The sequence below is a fragment of the Alexandromys fortis genome, unplaced genomic scaffold (assembly GCF_014885135.2).
Source record: "Alexandromys fortis isolate MF-2015 unplaced genomic scaffold, M_Fortis_MF-2015_v1.1 scaffold_1, whole genome shotgun sequence".
In the NCBI taxonomy this organism is placed as follows: domain Eukaryota; kingdom Metazoa; phylum Chordata; class Mammalia; order Rodentia; family Cricetidae; genus Alexandromys; species Alexandromys fortis.
Genome location: NW_026067927.1, coordinates 4,821,734 through 4,830,481, shown reverse-complemented (window position 1 = coordinate 4,830,481; position 8,748 = coordinate 4,821,734). Strand labels below are relative to the sequence as shown.

At 43.6% G+C, this 8,748-nt stretch overlaps 1 pseudogene; it reads right to left on the bottom strand.

Annotated features, from left to right (window-relative positions):
• Positions 1-8,748, bottom strand: part of LOC126503049 (uncharacterized) — a 42,881-nt pseudogene that overhangs the window by 13,103 nt on the left and 21,030 nt on the right.

The window sequence follows — 8,748 nt, the reverse complement described above, 5'->3', positions numbered from 1 at the left end:
GGTTAAGAGCATTGCCTGCTCTTCCAAAGGTCCTGAGTTCAATTCCCAGCAACCACATGGTGGCTCACAACCATCTGTAATGAGGTCTGGTGCCCTCTTCTGGCCTGCAGACATACACACAGACAGAATATTGTACACATAATAAATAAATATTAAAAAAAAGTTTAAAAAAAAAAGAGTTAGTAACAAACCTGAGTCATCAAGTGAGGATTTATAATTAACATTAAGTCTCTGAGTGGTTATTTGGGAGCTGCTGCAGGACAGAAACACCCCCCAACAATCAGTAAATCAGTAAAATGTAGGACAAATTCAGGTAGTTAAATGAGTGTGTGTGTGTGTATCTATGTGTATGCATATGCACTATGTGTATGTATATGTATGTGTGAGCATGTGTGTATATGCATATGAGTATATGTATGTATATGCATTTACACTGTGTACATAAGTATTTATATGTGTATGTATATGTTTACATGTGTTTATCTGTATATTTACATATATGTGTCCATGTGTGTATATGCATATATATTTAAGTCTATGTGCATATGTGTGAATGTGTGTATTGTATATATTTGCATATGTATATATACATGTGTGTATGTATGTGTATTTATATGCATATGTGTATATGATGTATGTATGTTATGCTTATATAAATATACATGTGTGTATGCATATATGTGAATTTGTGTGTGCATGTTTATATTATATTTGTATATGTATATATATTGTATGCATGCATATGTGTGTATGTATATGAGGTTGGAATATTTGAAGTAGAAGAGTAGGAATCCAAATATTCAATATGTAGCCCAGGTTGGCTTGGAAGTTACCATGTAGTCCAGTGTGGTCTCAAACTTTCATTACTCTATAAGGAAATCATGGCCAAACTGCTTCCAAATTCAGTGAAAGCCACATACCCACATATCAAGAAATTCGGATGAACCCCAAACACAAAAAAAAAGACATGAATTTTAAAAGGAGAAACGGGGAGGTAGTAAAAATAAATCAGCGAGCAGAAGGGCTAGCCGTGCAAGCCTGACTGACTAGCCAAGTTCCATGCCCAGAACCCAGGTGAAAAGCAGGTGCACGGTGCATCTGGATCCCACTCCTATGGCAGGATGGAAAGCCCGAGGGACGATTAGCTCAGAGTAGGAAGGCTGGCAGCCGCCTCCACAAGGTGAAAAGTGAGAACCAACTCTTGAAAGTTGTCCTCTGGCCTACATACATGCCTGTACAAGCGTACATGTTTATTAATTAATTAATGCTTATCTTAATTTTTTAAAAGAAATCAAGTCATACTATAATCAGGTAATTCCCACCAGGGGTAAAAAGAAAACTCTTTAAGTTCAATAGGGAAAAAAAAATGCATGTTGTGCTGAAAGAAACAAAGATAACTCTGACAGCAGATTCCTCACTGGTAATAAATGCAAGAGAAAAAAACAATACATCAGAATCTGTAAAGCACTAAGAGAAAAATGCCAAGTAGAGTTCTGTACCAAGAAAAGCATCTTGCTAAAATGAATGGAAGCTGGCAAAGATGAACCTTGACAGCTTGAAAGAAGACAGAGGTAAAGATGGGAGTGTCCAAGACAGGGCAAGCGGGCAGTGGCTTCTTAGATCGAGGGGTTCAGGGAATAGGGGTGAAAACTGAAGAATTATCTATGGATTTCTTTTTGATGTGACGAAAATGAGATGGTTCCGCCAGTGGAACACTCACTGTGGAAGCCTCAAGTCCTGAGTTCAAGTCCCAGGTCCCAAGTAAAGGTGGAAGGAAAGAACCAGCTCAGCAAAGTGATCCTCTGACATCCATGTGTGCCATGCATGGGCATCCAGCCACACATTATGCAAGCATGTGCACACACAAAATAACAATAATAATAAAGATAATAATAATTATAAATACAACTTAAGTGGTCTAAAGTTAACTAGGATGGTGATTGAACAGAATAAACTAAAAATGAATTGTATACTTCAAAGAAGTAAAATTATATATTATGTGAATTACATCTCAATGTGCTTTTTTAATTAAAGAAATAAAGAGCCTGCAAGATGACTTAGCAGGCAAAGGTACTTGCTGCCAAGCCTGAGTTCAATCCCCAGAGCCCACATGGTAGAAGAAGAGAACTGACTCCAGCAAGTCGTTCTCTGACCTGCAGGTGCACAGCATGGCACATGCACCTCCACGCGTGTATACACACATGCAAAAAAAATAAACATGCTAAAAATACTTTTAAAAAATAAAAATATATTCAGAAACGCAAAAACTGAAAATAGTTGCCAGCATTCCTCCAAGCAAAAAAAAAAAATGTTGGGTGAAAATAAGTAGAATATTCTTTCTACAAGAAAGAATTAATATGTAGAAGTTCTTAAGAAAAAAATTAACACTAGAAATGGCCACTACTTAGATAAAAATGATCTAAGTTTATTAGATTATATAGTTTCTATGAATTATGGCAACCAAAAATGGATACATTTTGTATTTATTTATTTATTTATTCATTTGCTGTCTGTGTGTGGGTTGGAGGGCGTACACATGCCAATGTGCACAGAGACCAAAGGGCCACTTGTAGGAACTGCTTCTTGCTTTCCACACGCAGGTTCCAGGGAGAGAACACAGGTCATTGGACTTGGCTGCAAGCACCTTTACCTCTCAAACCATCTAGCTGGCCACATGTACTACCTTATAATCAAAAAGTATTCAACTACTCTTCAGAGGACCCAGGTGCCATTCCCAGCACCCACAAGACAACTCACAACCATCTGCTAACTCCAGTCCCAGAGGATCTGTCTCCATCTTTTGGTTGCTTTAGAAACTGCATGCAGGCGGTACATAATACACACATGTTGCAAAATACCCACAACAATAAAAAAATGAATCATTTTTAAACATTAAAGCATATATTAATAAACCCAAAGAACTATCTTAAGTCATGGTAGAACTGGGTTATAGCTCAATGGTAGAGCCCTACCCTAGTGAGCCAGTGGCTCTGGGTTCAATCTCTAGCACCAGCTAAAAAGTACATATTTTAAAAGGATAGTGTTATGAAATATGTTTAACTATGCAAAGATGTGTTGTATTGTTTTAATTGTGTAAACCTTGCCTCCCTAAGGCACCTGATTAGTGTAATAAATAGCTAAATAACCAATCGTGAGGGAGGAGGGATAGGTAGGACTTCCAGGCAGGAAGAGTTAGTAGGAGGAATTTAGGCTCAGGGAAAAAAAGAAAGAAAAAGAGACACCAGGGAGATGCCAGGGGCCAGACAGACACAGAGGAAGCAGGAAAGTGGGACATACAGAATGAAAGAAAGACAAAAGGCCCTGAGGCAAAACATAGATGAATAGAAACTGCTTAAATTAAGTTAAAAGAGCTAGTGAGACAAGCCAAAGCTAAGACTGAGTATTCATAATTAATAATAGGTCTCCATGTCTTTATTTGGGAGCTTGTTAGCAGTCCCACAAAAGATTCCAACTACATAATATATAAAATTCTTAGGGATGTTTGATGGTTTGAATAGGAATGGCTTGTTTAGACTCATACATTTGAAGCTTGTCCCATAGGGAGTGTGTCCTGGTTGGAGTAGGTGTGACCTTGTTGGAGGAAGTGTCACTGTGGAGGCAGACTTTGAGGTTGCACATACTCAAGCTATGCCCAGAGTGGCTTACAGTCTCCTGCTGCCTGCAGATTAAGATATAGAATCCTCAGCTCCTTCTCCAGCACCGTGTCTGTCTGCATGTGGCCATGTTTCCTGCCATGATGATAATAGACTAAACCTGTGGACTATAAGTCCCTCATCTCTGTCTCCCAAGTGCTGTGACTACAGACAGCTACCATGCCTGCCAGGTTTTTTTGGGGGGTTTGGGTTTGGGTTTGGGTTTTTTGATGCAGGGTTTCTTGTTGCGGGAGGTCCTTCCACCCCTCCAACCAATAGCTGCTGAGATACCAGCCCATTGGGGCGTGGTTTCTCTCCCTGTAAAAAAAAAAAAAATGGCTACTTCCTCCGCTAGCTCTCTTCACTTCCTGCTCCGCTGGTGACTAGACTCCCTTCCTGGTTGCGCAGAGGCCTGTTGTCTGGGACGGTGATCTGTAAGTTTTTTCCCCTTTAAATAAATACCACCCTATTAATCATAACTCCAAACTGGTGTGGCATTGTTCGTGACTTACGCCTTCAGTTTCTCTGTAGCTTTGGGGCCTATCCTGAAACTCCCTCTGTAAACCTCAAACTCACAGAGATCCACCTGTCTCTGCCTCTGAGTGTCCAAGTGGCTCCTTATCACCATTTCCGTTTCTTTGTCCCATGGGGTATGCTGGGTTTATGTTTTAACTTTTTGTGTTTTTAATATTTATTTGACTTCTCTTCATTTGACTTGTCCTATTTAAATAGCAGCAAAGGGACTGGGGTCATAGCTAGGTTGAGTGTTTGCCCAGCGCACACAAAGCCCAGAATCCAATACCCAGAAAACCAGTCACAGCGGTTCAAGCCTATAATCCTACTACTCGGGAGGTGGAAGCAGGAATATCAGAAGTACAAGATCATCCTTGGCTACATACCCACTCTGAGGCCACCCTGGGACACATAAAAAGGGAGGGGGTAGGGGCTAAACAATCATATGCAGCCGAAGAGCTCTAGGTTTTTTAAATAGCATTGTCAGAGCCGGAGAGATGGCTCAACAGTTAAGCACCTCTTGCAGAGGACCGAGGTTTGGTTCCCAGTACCCACCTAGTGACCCGCAACTATCCCTCTTGTTCTAGAGGAGCCTAGCACCCCCTTCTTCTGGCCTCTGTGGGCACCAGGCACACATGAGGTGCACATACCTACATGCAGGCAAAATACACATACACATAAGCTAAAGAAATCTAAAATAAAATAATATTGTTGACCCAGGATACCTCAGAAGTTAAAGGTTCTTGCCACAGAAACTGTCTGCATAAATTCTAATCCCGGGATCCACATGACGCAAGTAGAAAATCACTTCAAGTTTTCCTCTGACTGCCACACGTGCACCGTGACACATGCACAAGCACACACGCTAAATAAATATCTGTGTGATTTTTTTTAAAATTGAGACATAATCTCTCTATGTGGTCTTGTCTACTCTAGAGCTCACGGTATAGACCGGGCTGGCCTCAAACACAGAGATCCACCTGCTTCTGCCTCCCAAGTGCTGGGACTAAAGGCATGTGCCATCATGCCCAGTCTATGATTTTAAAATTTTTAAAGTAATATTATCTTAGGGTTAGGACTGTAAGAATGCTTGCCTAGAACATGCCAGGTTTCCTGTTCAATTTCCAGCACCACAAAAAAAAAAAATGGAGAAAAATGAAGAGTCCCTTGAATATAGATTCTATCCTTTCTTAAGAGTGGAGGGGAACCAGAATGAGAACTGGGCTACACACAGTGCAGTCTGGAGGATGGCTGTACTCTACAGGTGAATTCTTCATTAATCACTTTACCCGTGAGAAGGCAAACACAATGTGCGAAGAACAAACAAGCACCAGGCAGGCAGGCGAGATCTGTGAACCCTGGGCAAGTGACTGCTCTTCTGAATCTCAAATTGTCTAAGTGTGAAATGAAAGCTAATGCCTCCAATCTTCGACTACTTAAGGGCATCTCTCCTTAAGTGGCCCAGAAGTCCCACAGTTCAGATTGTCTCTGCCACCCTCTCCCTCTCACCCTACAGATCTACACAGCTTCCGGTGTTTTCTGGACTTCCTCGGGTCGACTCCCACATCCAGGTACTGCTAAATGGACAACTTCTCTGCTTCCTTACCCACCCACACTGATCCAGTCACCAAATCCTGGCATTAAAAAAAAAAATGTGATGGGGCTGGAGAGATGGCTCAGTGGTTAAGAGCACTGACTGCTCTTCCAGAGGACCTGAGTTCAATTCCCAGCACCTACGTGGAGGCTCACAACTGTCCGTCACTCTAGTCCCAGAGGATCTGATACCCTCTTCTGAACCCCAAGGGCACCAGGCATGCATGTGGCCCACAGACAAACATTCACACACATAAAGAAATTTTCTTCTTTAAAAGAATGTTATCAGAAAAAGAAATATTGCAAGATCTCACTTGACTGTGAAATATAAAACAGTAAAATTCACAGAAGCAAGAAACAGGTCAGTGACGGCCAAGGGCCAGGAGAGACACGGGTGACTGTTTCCTTTCATTTCTCTTTTTCTCTGAAAACAAAACCGAACAAACAAACAAAAATCCAGACGCAAAAACTCTTTAGGTGTAGTTACAAATATTTTAGGGGTCAGGGAGGGGTGGCTGTACAACCGAAGAGGAAAGCACCGCACAACCGTTTTCCCGTCTATTCACTGAGGGAGGCAGCCAGGACGCCCAAGGGACTGCCAACATCCTTTTCACTTGGAGAAAAGGAGGAAACAAAGACTTGAGAAATTTGAGAGGGTTAACATGCGTGCAAGAGTGTGTAAAAGTCAATGCTATAAATCTAAACAAGGTCTATTTTTATGTTGGTTTGTTTAAGAGTTCTAAAGCAAAGGGGGGAAAAAACACTGGAAGGAAAACTCAGGGGGTGGGGAGACCTGGTTAATTGCAGGGGAGGTTTTTGTAAAGAATATAAAAGGTGCTGAGCCCCTCCTCCAGGCAGGCAGGACGGACAAGCGTGTTCCCAGTGCCTCTGCCTCCCTGCCATGCCAGCCTTCCTCGAGTGTTTTATTCCTCAAGCGTTTTAAAATTAAAAACCCCTGCCCTTGTGCTGTGACACCGATCCTCCTATGTCCCCCACCGGAGAGCTACTTGGTGTACAGTTTGGCCGGCAGATATTCTCGCTGCCAGAGAGCAGGAAGTAATGCTCTTCAGAGAGGACACGCTCGAGTTGTCCAAATGGGCTGAGAGGGCCTTGAGGGTCACCTGGGCGACAACCTGTTTGGGAAGCAGTTTCTCCCACCGGGAAAAGTGTAAAGGCAACGGAATTAAACGTCTTGTTCTCAGTTGTCGACAGGGTAGAGTTTGATGGCCTCTTCCATCTCCTCACATTTGCTGGTACCCCATGAGGGGATGTAACAGCGGATGACAAATTTGGCTCTGAGCTCACCAAACTGACTGACGGCCGCTTAAGCCACTTTCAAAGGGCGTTGAGATTTGTGGAGTTCTTTACCGTTTCTAAGAACTCTTCCCCCTTACCCCCACCCATTTCCAAGGCTTTACCTATGGCTTCTTGGAGGATGATTTCGGCTGGGATCTGGTGGATGACATCCTCTACCCTCATGGAACCAATGTGGCTGACGTCACTGAGGGTGTCATGTAGCTTCTGCCCCTATACCAAGGCTCTTAGAAGATAGGATGGTGAATGTAAGCATTGCAGCTCAGATGGAAATGTATCTGAGAAAAGGGCAGTCGGGAGTCAAGGAGTACCACAGAGCCAACCGTGAGCATAACAGCTTACAGCTCTGCTCCAGGGAAAGGTTTCCCCAATGCAAGTGTGGCAACTCTGCTCCTGCAGGGGAGGGTTTCTCCAGCAGTTGTTACAGTTCAGCTGGCTCTGCTCTGGAGAAGGGTTACAGCTCTGCTCAGGTCCGCAGGTGTGTAACAACTCTGGTCGCCGAAGGGAAACTTTCCCCTGTAAAAGTGTTCCGGTTCTGCTCTGCTCCAGAGAAAGTTGTTATAGCTGGGCACTGCTCTGGTGAAAATGTCACATCGCAACGAACCTCCCTCAAGAGATTTATTGGGAAGGAAGAATCCAGGAGGGAGGGTGCCTCTGGTGAGAAGCAGCAAACTGAACAGGGTACAGACCTTATATAGGATTTCAGGGGGGGGGGGGTAGCAGCACTTTCCATGATGTCTTGGGATTGGTGGATGTTGGTGGTGTGATTCTGGAGCAAGCGGCAAGCTCAGGGATTGGTGGCATTTTGAGCTCAGAACCTGACCACTATAACAAGTTCAGGGATTGGTGTGATTTCAAGTCCTGGTCCTGAGGTCAATTCAGGGTCGGGGTGTTTATTTCTTGGCCCTTTTCACCCTATGGTGAAGCCATCCGCTGGCCCATCTTCCTGGGTAGAATTTGATGTTCTTTATCATTGTCATTTGTTTTGGACATCTTAGACGTCCGTGACTTGGTGGCCTTGGATTGCTTATCCCATTTCTTATTTTATAGGGTCCTTCCACTTTTCTCTGTGGTTGGGGAGAGGATCATTTCTGATTTGCCTTTGGTCCCTCGCTTTTTGGCCAGTACTTTGGGGTGAATTCCAAGCAGGACACCCCCACTGGGATTAGTTACTCCTTTCAGCGCCTGGTTGAGCTTTTCATCATTGGCAACAGCCAGTAGGATGTGTCTGGGGGCTAGCCCAGCCTTTTTGCTGCCCCTGGCAGCATTTCCAGCCAGTTCTAGGATTTCCACTGCCAGGTACTCGATGACGGCAGTAGCATAGTTCGGCGCCGATCTGGTACATAAACAACCCTTTTTCCGGGTAACACACCAAAAGCCCTATCTGAAAGATGACACCAGCCATGACTGACCAGGACAGCCTGGACAATTTCATCTTGCCTCAGTTTCCCTCTCAGCTTACTAACATGATGGCCTCCTGGCAGTTACACAGTAATTCAGAGGTTTAGTCCATTATTGTTGTAGCAAGGTAGCACACAGGCAGACAAGATGCTGGAGAAGGAGCTGAGAGCTCTGCATCCAGATCAGCAGACTGCAGCAAAAGCTTCGGTGATGGATGCTGAGTGTTGAAATTAAAGGTGTGCACAGCTATGGCCAGATCTTAAGCCAAATATAT